We start from the raw sequence: 12,994 nt of genomic DNA on the forward strand, positions 1-12,994 counted from the left end.
ACACATTTCAGACTTGGATGAAGCAAGAAATGGCAGACTGCAAGCCAGCTGCTCATTCAGAAGAACAGTGAGGGGTTGGGGTTACACAAACTTTTTAACCAACCATTGATTATTTATTTCCATCCATCCATATTCTTAACTGCCTATCTTACTTATTGGTGCCTGAAGGGTTGGATTCTATTCCAGCTGGCATAGTGTGACTCATAGGAAGAGTTTTGACAATTTTCTTTGTCAAAAGTGGATAAAATCTGACTGATTTGAAAAGCTGTAAGACTGTTAATTGTAGAGGAGTTTTGAAAAATTTAGGATCTTAGAGTCTTTACACTAATTTATTATAGAGTTGGGTAAAAAGACTGCAATTCATCATTTAGTCTGTGCTGTTTAGGTCATTAGAAGAACAATTATGATAATAATAATAATGATACTAGTAAATGAATAAATAGTAGCTTAATTAAATTCACACACAATGACCTAGGTGCATACCATATAGCAGTAAGGTGAATTTTGAGGTCAAACGCCAAAAATAAAATTAATAGCACCGGTTTTGGGCTGTTGTCATGAGGCGGATGATTCTCTGGAGGGTGGGGCAGGAGTGGTTGGAAATTCTGAGTCAGTGGGTGGGTGTGTGGATTTAAAAAAGTCCTCTGAATAATTGATTGTTACATGTGAGAGACACCAATAAGGTATGCACAGTGTTCCTCTGTCACAATCTGGGTCACAGTATGTGACTGCATCAGCAGGTGTAAACTGTCGATGTTGAAATGGTGAGAGCAGCTGATATTGGTATGACATGGATGGAATTACAGGAAAATTGGACACTCAATTTCTTCTTTAGCACTACTCAAACTCTATCAATCTTATATTCCATTGTGCTTGTTTCTTCCAGGTCATTTTTTTAAATTTCCCGTGAGAAATCTTAATATCAGTGTTCCCATGAGCAATTGGAATATTTAATTCATTTGAAGCTGTCACAGCTTTGCTGTTGTTTTAACTGAGAAAACAATAAATCTGCATAGAAGTGCTTGTTCTTTTAAATAGAAAAGTAATGAGTAACTGCACTCGTATTCAAAGCATAAAATGGACCTTTCAACACATGTCAGACACAGTAATAAATGAACACAGTGGAGCTCTAATCTAATTAAGAAAAAACCTAAAAACAGACGAGCACAAGGCTAATTCTGACACAACCCTCCACTCTGGGTTTGTGCATAGCTCTTTAATCACTACAGTCCGCTTTACTCCAAGCCAACAATAATATTTTCTTGTCACTTCACCACTGCCCATATTAGCGAGTATAAAAATAGTACACGGGGCAGAGGGGCTGCCTATTTATGACCATACTTCACCACCCATAGCGATGCAAGGAAAGCAGCGGGGAAGGCTAAAGCTCTGTTCCTGCCTCACCTTTTGCTTCTTAACCCTCAGCAGCCTCTTCCATTTCGCCCCCTCCCTACTCTCCATCCTCCCTGATTGATCTCAAAAACCTTCGCTAGCTTAAATTACATCAGCCAGTGGCTTTTGCGCGGAGACAGAACGGCCCTCGGGTTTCATAGATCATAATTCTCTCCAATAGCTTCAACTTTTAAGAGATGCCATGTTCAATTTCAGCAGTGCCTCACACCCATCCATTGCTTTGAATTATGACACCTGATAGATTGTTTAAGTTTATGGCCCAGCTCAGTGACAGAGAAATGCTTACAAATCAACTGGTCTAAAGGCAGGAGTGAAATGTAAAAAAACAGACGGTGGCCTCAGGAGTGCCCACTGGTTTGTTTGCACAGTTCCTATGCAAGTGTTTTATCAACTACCCAGGGTATAATTTCTCTAAATGCCCAGTGGTTGCTGTACCGCTTGATGCTCTCAACCACTCGAGCTAGAATGAAAAAAATATATATACTTTCATGTATGGCTATACCTAATAGCATCTGACCAACTGCTAATTTGAATTAACTGCAAGGGTCTTTTCAATGTGGTTGAAGTTGTTTTATTAATTTTTAGTTGTCTGATGTATGAAAGCACTGTAATGTATCTTAAAAAATATGGCATGCCTAAGCACAGCTGCCTCAAAGAGCCTGTTAAGTTCTGACTGCCTCAGTCGCTGTTTTTTGCTCCCAACATCATCAACAGTGATGAATGGTAGCTTAGAAATGTATTCCACTAATCACTGATATCAACAAAGAACTGATTTCAGTATTTTGCTAACGGTCACGTTGGCAAGGAAGCAAGCTAGCTAAAGTTAGCCATCTAGCAGCTTCACTAAGTATCACAGAGTTTTTGGCAGCACCCTATAATTATGGCGGGTACACCCCAAATTAAAGGTGTATTGGTTAATTATACAGTATGGAAAATGGTTTTAAATTTTCTGTCCTGCTCATGTGAGTGGCATTGATGCACAGTGGCTTTAAATGTTTGTGACACCAAGACCATTAGTTGTTCATTACAAAATGTCGTTTTTTTTCCCTGTAAACATGCAACACAGGTGACTAGATGATTGGTTTGGTTTGTCTAATAGTGTGACTGTAGTAGTGAAGCACATTTTAATTTCATTTTCATTACTGTTGCTCAAACCAAATGAACCTCGTCTGCTGTACTTGGAGTCAGTTGGTTTGTATAATACATGGAAAATTAACCTTTTTTCAAATTAAATTTTGGGTTCCTCCAATTATGAAAACAAGATAATTGAAATAGCTGCCACAAATTGTTTCATGATAATTTCCTTGTGTGTTCTATAAAACCGACACCCCCATTCCTTTTACAACAGTACCCATTCCTAAAAGTCCAAAATCACTCCCACCAGCCTGTGTCAGGCTCAGTTCTGTCTGCACTGAATGATTGACTGTTGAGTCACAGTTGCAAGGAAATCATGGTTCCAGGAAATCCATTGTTAAAAGAATATATACAGTAAATGCAACGTGTTCTTAAAGTTAATGAGCACCCCTGTTAAATATCATTTTTGCCGTAGATGAGCAGCTTTAGGCTTTTTTTATTGTAGGTCATCTGATTTGGTATATGTACCAGTTTGACAGTTGATTTAGGAGAACTAAACCACTTTGGCTTCAGTCCATACGTACACACCAGGTTTGTGTTGGCAAGAGAAAAATTTAAAGACACACTTCTATGCCACATATGTATGCCAAATATCATGTGCAGAGTATGGACATGGCATTATACCTGCAGCTATTTTATATTTTTATTTTATTTCATTTTATTTTCCTGTGTCATCACTCCACAAACACCTAGGTTCCCTCCACTGCTAGAAGAAATTCTACGATTTTCTAGCAATTTTCTGGATTATTTGTTTTTTTTCCCCCAGTTTTTTTTTATTTACCTACACATCGAATTTATTATTTACGGAACGCTTCATTAAAATACCAAACAAACAACCAAGAACCCTGATGATTTTTCTGTTTTGGTTTTTTTTTTGGTTTTTATTGGTTTTTAATATTGTGGATTTATCCTGAAAGTGTAGTTTACAGAACAAGACCTTAATCTTATGCTATTAGATGATTGAATGTAAACAGCATGCCACATGTGTACACATTTTAATCCTTAAGGCTGTCATTTTATGGTGTTAAATCACATCCACAAAAAGGGAGGGTTCAGGGTTTGAGAGGTGCGGTTGAAATGCCACTTGAAAAGCAAAGATGAAGTAAAAATGACTTTCCATGTTATTCATATGCTGTAATCAATCTTTATTATGGAAATATATACACTAGTCCTCAGTTTATCATTTATTAGCTCAAAGGGAAGAACTCCACCGTGTAAAGACAGGAATTCTTTGTCAGGCCTTTTGTTCGTGTCCGTTTGCTCTCCTTTACTGCATGACAGCATCCAGTGAGTGTCACAGGTCTTTTTCACACTGAGCCAGTCCCCACACAGGCAGCTCCCACCACACTGTGCACTGGGCCAGGCCAGTGGGAGATCCGGAATGGCTCAAAAGGGCCAAGCCACAAAGGGCCAGCTGCTTGCATTGCATTGGCTTTACATAGGAGGAAGTACTGGATACATGTGATGCATCTTTTTCCAGTGCAGTTATTAGATTTGGAAAATTAGGGGAAATGAACAAGCTCTATTAACACATTTTGCACCCCTTTAATAGATCTCTGCTCAGCTTTAATCAGTCTTTATTTTGTAAAAACAATTCCTGCCTGTTCACATTTCATTTGCTGCTCTTTCAGCACTTCATTTGTGTGTTTTGCTCAAATCAAACCTCCACAAACACCTAGTGCCCTAAACTGACAGCTGTGGCATTCTGTGAAGTGAAGGTATAAAACTGCCATGACACGGTGAGCAACACTCGTTGTCTGCATTAAATACACGCAGCTCAGCTTAAGCATAAAGTGGTGGCTTATAAAGCCACGCAAGTGCGCAAGCAGGCGTGTGCAAACACATCACAGGGGTTCATAAATATCTCATTCTTCTAGGGATGTTGCATATGCATTCTTATGAGAGCTTACGGTGCAAGAGCGCAGTAAGTGCATTAAATATAGCTGCACGGGAGCTCCTGGGCTCATGAGAGAGTTGCGTCCATAAGAAGGAAAACAAGGCCACTTTTATTTCATGTACCTATAGTCCTTTTAGGTTTGCTTTGAGGTGTATGTTTTTTACTTACAGTAGAATTACTGTCTGAATTCATGAAGTTGTGATTCACTAAATGCAGCTGACTATTTGATGAAAACGGTGCATTCACAATGATGGCGTTTACTGGTCAGACCTACATCTTTTATTCCAACTTTTGCCATTTTGTTTCATTTCCGTTTAGGCCGTCGTCTGTTTTTCAGATGCTCCTTTGAGCAGTCACCACAGCCTCCCTGTCACCCTGTCCCTTGCATCCTCTTGTGTCTTTCATTTAATTGTCTGTCAATGATTTGGAAAACAATAAATCACTTTTTTTTTTTGCTGCTATACTCTTTTGCTGGTTTTGCACCCCTTTCCTTTACAGAAGTCTGTTTTTTAAGCCTCTCTAAATCTCCAAACTCACTAAGAATTGTCTTTATCTTGATATAAAAGAGAAGCTTTCGTCAATGGGATTCATCTAACAGACGTCAGGTAGCGTCTGTAGGTGACCCCGTGGAAGCATTAACGTCTGCACCTGCAAGGGTCTGCCATCAACTCCACTTTATGGTGCTCAACTGAGGTATTGGTTGATTGTCAGCGTGGCCTTTTGGTATGGTGCAGGTATCCTCAGGCGCATGAATCTGCTGCTACCTGAGCCCATAATTGCCTCTGTCATTGCCACCTGGAGATGTCCCACAGTAGAGGATGCGGGGCAGCAGTTTGCCCTAGCAAGGTCAAAAGCACCCGCTAGCCTGGTCCCAACTCGGTACTGGATGACCATGTCCCCACCCCCACCATAGCGTTTTTTTGCCCCCATAATGTCTTTAGGAATGTCCCCATATAAAAGGCACATTTTAAGTTTAATAAATGGATGTTTATCAAGTTAAGGACTAATTGAGTTAATCAAGATTACACTTATTGATTAGAACTTTCACCATAGTAGCTCTACAACATTATTAAGCCTAAGATTTCGTTACTGAATAACAATTAATTGTTTGGATTAATGAAAGACAGAAGAGAGTCAGCATCTTGGCCACAGCCAGCTGAGCTTCTGCTGTGCACTGGTGCAAACACACACCAGCACGTTCCTTCATTCTTAATTTACACTTCCTAATAAACTAACAGCCTGACACTTGAAGAAATGAGTATGAGCATGCAGTCGGCAGCATCATAAATCCTCTCTACACTGACATATTTGTAGTCAAAAACACCGTAAAGATGCCAAATCAAAGTACTGCTCACAGTTACAGATTTCTGTGTTTTCTTTCTGTTCTTGTTTGTCACTAACGATGCTGCTCTCCCCTGAGGCGGCCCTATTGGGACGACTGACGCTCCCACAAGGCTTTGTCACAGATGCTCTTTTTGTCTAAATTAGAAAATGATTATCACAGAGAGAAAGGTCAAACTGTCTGCAAGACACAATGAGTTCTTTTTAAGTTAAAAGTCACAGGCAGGCTTAGTATGATTGCACTATGGAAATATAATGTGAATATACATGCAAATGATGGTGTTTTTAACTTCTCACATAGGAAAATGTGAACATGTAAATAAACTATGCAAAGTTGAAAGTGGTGTGTAAGAAACGGGCATTTTTAATTGCAGTGTTGCATTTAGCAGAGAGATTGATAATAAAAATCGTTTCAGCTCTTCACACCTGTAACTCTGCATATAAGAGGAGGTTTTTCGGTGGAGTGAAAACACAAGTTAAATTAGTATTATGCATTCTACCTGCGCCTCAAAAACCACCCTCAAAACCCCACATGGGAAGCAGCAGCTGATGTTGTTGTAAGGTCCAATTTTCAGAAATGATTGAGTGGCTTTAAAATCTCTTGGCTGGCAGTATTGATGTCTAAAGCACTTTAGCTGTATCTCTGTCTCAGTCACAAATACACACACACACAGACATATACACACTCCACTTCCCCTTCCTGGTGAAGTACAGGATGTGCGGCTCAAGAACTAAGCAGTTTTTTCTCCTCCTCTGCTGTTGCCAGGAATGCTTTATGGGCCATGTTAATATTGGACTTCTCTGGGTAGAAAGATTACTTGATTCAATCAAGCAAGTCGCTGCCTTGTAAAGTCATTACACTTTGTGCAATGTCATGTGTTCTGGAGCCAGCGGACGGACCCGTGTTCTGCTAGGAAGTGGCCTAGCGAAAGCATGTGTGCCTTGCACGTCAGCAGCTATAAATAGCCATCACCAACTAACATAAACACTTTTCAGAAATCAATTAGAGATGCCTTTTCCGCTACCAAAATACAGCATGCTGTCCTTGTCAATTTGTGCTCCGGGGCAGACTTCAAAATAAAAGAAAAATAGAAAAGACTTCTCAGTGAATTTGCACGTGGTTAAAGCTGGAGGGTATGAGATTGCAAAAGACAAAAGGGGAGGAGATGCAGCGATTGCAGGGTAGAGAAGGAGGAGGAAGTTGATATCAAAGCAGAATATCAGTGCAAGAACAAAAATATGGTGACCTCACTGATAGCATCTCCGTGTCACTTTTCTAAGGGGAAAGAAGTGCTGCAGGGAAAACTTGTAATATGCGTATAGATAAGGCAAAGAAGACAGAAACAGGTGAGAAGAGAACAGAAAAGAGCGGCAGTTTTAGAGGTGCTTTAGGTGAGTGAAGAAGAAAAAGAAGAGGAGAGAGCAGCAAGTACTTTTTCCAGCTCAGTGCAGACTGAGAAAAGCAGACTCTTACCTGCTCAGAGGTTGTGGCTGGTGGGACGGAGAAGTGAGGAGAGTCAAAGGGTCCCGGGGTGGTCTGGGTGGTAGGGGGTCTCGGTCCGGCTCGAAGCGGGGCTGGAGGGTGGTCCAGGAGAGGGGAGGAAGGATGGAGTGACAGGGAGCAGGGAGACGGGGAGGCTAAAGGGGGGAGAATAAACGCCGCTTGCCTCTCCCTCCCTTTCTCTCTCTCTCTTTATCTCTTTTCTCCTTCCAACATACACACACACACACAAACACACACGCGCTCGGAGGCAGACTCCAAAAGCCCGAGTCACTCAGATAATAGACAGAGAAAGAGTCTTTACATTTACAAGCTCTGCCACAGGGGGAGGATGGGGTGAGCTCCCCTCCCACTCTCCTCCAGGCAGCCAATGGCAGGTGGCAGAGAGGTGTCCAGCCAGCCAATGAAAGCAGAGGCAGCCGGTGCCTTACCCCAGCCAATAAGTGCAGTAGCTCATATCCAGTTGGAATAATTACAATATGGAAGGAGTCATGAAAGGCTTCCCTTCTGAAGGACAGAACAGGCGTCACACTCCTGCCACAGAGTGTGATTTAGGGCTGCCACAGACATTAGAGTGATTAGATTCTGGGCCAATCATCCCAGCACCATACCACTGCTGCTTGACAGTAAAAACTAAAGAGGGTTCTAGTTCACTGGAGTTTGAGAATTAGTCATTCACACACACAAAAAAGCACAAGCACTCATGTGTTTATATTCACAGGCTGTCACATGCAAACCTTATGAATTGTCATGTGTCACGCTCTGTACCTTTAACGCTGAACATCTACAGGCTCGTCAACTATGAGCAGAGAATAAGAACCGAGTGTGAAATTTCATCAGGCACCTTTGCTCTCACGCTCACTGAGGACCATACCTCACTTCCACAAGTCTTATTTTATTTCCTCCCTCTCAATCGATGGCTCCAGCAGGCAGCGGGTATAATAAATGATCAATGGTGAGCGGTCAGGTTGAGGAATGAGAGGCACATCACCAATTCAGGAAACAAAGGAAACACCAGTTATACTATTACATCAAAAAAACAGAAAAGTGGTTGTTCTTTTAGTCAGCACATTTTGATGACTTGCTGAAAAGTAGATTTTTTTTTTTTTAAGAATTCTCAAGGGCCGCCAGCTGTGGAGGATGCAGGGTTTGAAACGGCGCTATGAAACCCAGCACTTTCCTCACTTGGTTCACAATTAACAATACCCTGATATCCTTTTGAAAAAAGAACATTCCTCAAGGAAAGTGATACTCCCATTTTCTTAACTGCTGTTCTGAGTTCTGCTACAGTCTATCCCAGAATTCATTGGATAAGAAGTGAGTCTAGAGTGGAGAGACCGGCAGTTGATCAGACAGACGCCTTAAATCACACTCGCACCGTGTAAACGTTTCCAGTAACCAAACGTGTGCATGCCTGTCCTGACGAACAGCCTACGACTTTCTAGCACAAAGGAAAAAAACATAGGGATGATACGTGAAATAGAAACATGAATAGTGATAAATAAACTCATAAATACCATAAATGATCTGCATAGCTACTGGGTCTGAAAAGTGAACCTGCATTCTTTCTCCTGGCCAGCAGGAGGCAAATTCTTTGATTTCCAAAATACTTACACTGTGTTCCTTTAGTAAATTTTAGATCCACAGGCTGATATTATATTAGATGTTTGAATATTTATCTGTATCAGCTTTTAGAAGAGTTGGTAAATGCAAAATGTAAAGGTAAAGAAGAGATGGGAGAAACACCCTTCAGCCATGAAGTGTTGACATTGTGTAGTAGCCACAAACGCAACAACTAGTTGGTCAGAGTGGAGTCAGGTGGAGCGTAAGCACATAAATAATTAACTGCACATAAAAAATGTTAAGAAAATGCTGAAATATCAGAAAATTAGATTTTTAAATCACCAAATATCGTTATAGGTCTAAAAGTCCTATATTGGTTGGGCTCGAGTAATTTCTGCTGAAAATTAGTCAGAAAATAAGAGTATCTATGATATTCTCATTGGCTGTCTTGTCTTTCATCATATTTGATTCCAAAACAACACGATGAGCACAAAAGCTTTAGGCTTATAAAGTGTCCTCACAAACCAGTGGCTGAGAGCATGGTGGATAAACCAGTTTTCATACATATGTATATGGAATTACTGATTATTTTCATCACACTAAACTGAAATTGCGGAACTCAACTCAGAGAACCTCTTTATGAGACTTGCACAACAATGAGATGGTAATTTGGACCATTCCTTCATTCTCTTCATCAGTATTTTTGGGATGTCTTGATTCAGTGGTTCTTTTTAGGTCATATGACAAGATCTCAGGCAAAATCCTTCTGGAAAAAAGTTGTGCTGGAGCTGTATGATTCAACTTTCCTTTAATATGGAGAAATTTGGTGAAACTGCTGAAGATTTGACTGCTCGTCCTGTAAAATTCCTTCAGCCGCATTTTTAGTAAGATTCCAGTCTATCTCATAAACACCCTTATCTTCTTTTGGTGTTGTTCCTGGTGAAAACTATTTGCATACTGTTTAAAGATCCACATCAGAGTCGCCTTTAGTAGAAATTTTTGTTATTTATAGGTCAAAGCTGCCCAGTCCCCGAGGCAGTGAAGCAGCCGCAAACCAGAAGTTGATTTCCGTTTGTTCTCCTGAAAAGCTGGCTTTGGTTCACGCTTTATTTACAGTTACCAACCGGTGCTGTCTTTGTATCTCCTTTCCAAAGCACATTAATGCCTGGGGCACGGTTTACCCTAGGTTTCCATGCGTAGAATTAATCAGTGATCTTATATGTTGCAATGTGTATGTATTTTTAGATGGTACCCTGACCTTGTGCATGCATATTCCCCTCCGGGAGAAGGTAAATTACGAATACATTTACAAAACACACTCTCAGTCCAATTAGCATAATTGTTCAAAAACAGTGGCGACCAGATAAAGTTGATAAATTAGACGTGCTTTGGGCCAGTTTACCCACCATGTTCTCAGTATTAGAGCGGCTAAGTGTTTGACGGGTTCTGTGATCAAAGTGCCATGAAAGAAAGTGCAGTCAGATATGGAAAAGAACAAGTTGCATTTTTCTATTGTGTAGTGTTCTTTTACATTATTGCTACTATTTTAAATAATTGTAATTTAAACACACATGACATTTTGATCAATTTCAGTTCAAGCTGATATTTTGTCAGGTGTGAAGTGAGTTTTGCATTTTCTTCTTTCTAACCGCGGGAAATGGGGACTTGGTGTTAATACCGATGTTTGCAATGTGTTTTGTGCCTTTTGCAATTTTGCAAAAAGATAATAATTACTTATGAGAAGAAAAGTCAAGAAACGTTGCACCTTTTTTCCATTGGAAAATTTCATCCTGTAAGCTGTCGTGCTTGGAAGATGGAAGCTCGCTGAAAGAACAATGAACAAAGCATGATTATTAAAGGCACACTGATTGTTAGAAATAATACCACCTGAGTTTGCCTTACTCCAGGATTAAGCAGCTGGTGAGTGCAGTTAGTGCAGTGATCTTTCACAAAAGTGCCAGCAACTTGTTCGTGTTTGGAAAAGGCCAACAAGATTCAGACAAGCCATCTCAGTGCACACAAATCTTTTCATGCTCTGGGTTTTTTGGTACCTTTTATTTAATTTTCTTCAGCTCTGTGAGCATGACTGAAGCTGTTCACCAATCACCAGACGCCAATCTGCTTCCTGTGCAACAATCCACCCCTGTGGAGAACCACCATGGTGCTCAGTTTCACCTTCAGGGATGGTTCCTGTGAGGAATAGCTCAATAATTACTCAAGCATTGTTTTTAATTGATTCTTACGTGGCTGAAATTTCTTTTCCTCCTCTGTTTTAGTCGTTCCTTTTTGTGTTCCATTTCTTATATAAAAGTTATGTTTTCATCCTTTTTTTTTAAATGTCTGAAACGTAACTCACTTAAATGCCTGGGCTTTGTCTTTGTGGTTTTTCCAAATGTTAAAATGCGTCATGTAAAAAAAAAAAAAAAATGTTATTTGGTTAATCATGACCTTCACCTCACTGTTCTTTCATTTATTTTTTTAAACACATGATTTGATAAATCAAGTATTTTTATTTTTTAGTATTTTGAGATTAACACTTTTGCATTTGTAGCAAATGGCGTGCTCCAAGGCTGATTTTGTCTTTTTTTTTCTCCTGAGGACGGGGGGTCATCATGGACCAATCTGAGTTTTACACCACTTGTAGATATATTTGGAAATCTATTTAAATCCCTTGGCAAGCTCTTGGATACTCTCAACCTTTTTTCTGAAGGCCTTACAGAGCTCTTTAGCTCTTAGCATGATGATGCCACACACTAAAGGAAAGAGAAGAGCAGACGCTAAATGCCAGACTTTTTAACTCATGAATACCTCTATTAAGAAGCATTATTCAAATGGCTCTCATTCAGTTATCTTTGGCCGCAACATGACATCCTGGAAAATGTGTTTGCATCCTATCCAGGTCTGCAAGAAAAGGTATGCAAACATATTGCTCCTAATCTTAGAGGAATACGCGTGCATCACTTTAAAAAGTTCTCATTGATGGTCTTAGACTGCAGGTTGTAGGTCATTTCTTTGCTCTGTAGGATCAATCTTTGGTTACACAAACCAGTTCTCCAGTTGCTGCAGGTTCTAGTTACACTTACCTATGCAGTGCATCTCCAGAGAAGGAGAAGTACTACTATTACCAACTTCAGTCACACCCAGTGGATTTAGAGTCTGTCTGTCTGACTGTGGTGTGAGTAACTAGTGAGACTGCTGCATTTTGGATCACTGCATTACCAACCTAGCCAGAGAGCCACAGATGGTTAGCGGAGAACCAGCTGCTTCTTATTTTTGCAGTCAGGCTGAACGTCTTAGGTACTAGTTACCTGGTCCTTGTTCAGCTCTGCAGCCTCAGTGAGACACTGGAGTTGGATTATGTCCACAGGACGGGAAGCACACTGGAGAGACAGCTGAATGGTTTAGAGGATCTCCACAGAATTAATCTAGTCAGATGGTAGGGAAACCTGGGGAGGGAAGGGTTGGAGCTGGTGGTCAGCAGTGACTGAACTTTCAAAAATAAGAGCATGACTCCACACCATTTCTGTGGGGTTAGGTTTGCAGCTGATTAAATTTCCCATAGGTGATAATATGAGTGTGAATTGTTGTATGTCTCTCTCTGGTATCCCTGGAATAGACTGGTGAAACCTGAATTGGATAAGCAGGAGAAGATGGATGGAGATGCCACTAGTTAATTGATTGATTGGGTCTGTGTCATTCTTTCATTTATTTAAAATAAATAAATAAACTCTGTTTGGACAGACAATTTCCCAGTGGTTATGTTGTTAGCTTTTCACTTGGTTTTGGATTTTGTATATCCTTCAGAGGGTTTTGGAGGACATGTAAAGAAGAGCATCAAATCTGAATGACTCGGACACCTGAATAACCCTTTCAACTGTAATTAGTTGACAAATTTATCACTACACCTTTAATAGTGTTTCTGCAAAGCATTTAATTAGACTCTGAGAGGTCACCGAACTGTCATTGGGGTCAACCTGGTACGATTACTGTTTTGTAAGATTAATGGAACTATATTTGGATAACACGAGTCAGTGACTTACTTTATAAAAAATTATCCAAGCTCTTTGGAGAATTGGAGAAAAGGCATCACCAGGGTCAGACTCTGTGCATGTCTAGGGGCTGCAGGTTTCCAGTAGCACTGAAAA

The 12,994-nt window shown here is 40.3% G+C and overlaps 1 protein-coding gene across 2 annotated transcripts in view; it reads right to left on the reverse strand.

Moving 5' to 3' along the window:
* Window positions 1-7,558, reverse strand: part of pcbp3 (poly(rC) binding protein 3) — a 77,495-nt gene extending 69,937 nt beyond the window's left edge. For both annotated transcript variants that reach the window (XM_005736875.1, XM_013911769.1), the window contains exon 1: window positions 7,260-7,558. The gene's annotated coding sequence lies outside the window, so the exon portion shown is untranslated. The remainder of the gene's footprint in view (window positions 1-7,259) is intronic.
* Between the last annotated feature and the right edge of the window lie 5,436 nt (window positions 7,559-12,994).

This window comes from Pundamilia nyererei, unplaced genomic scaffold (genome assembly GCF_000239375.1).
Source record: "Pundamilia nyererei isolate P.nyererei 1_Seehausen unplaced genomic scaffold, PunNye1.0 scaffold00071, whole genome shotgun sequence".
Lineage (NCBI taxonomy): Eukaryota > Metazoa > Chordata > Actinopteri > Cichliformes > Cichlidae > Pundamilia > Pundamilia nyererei.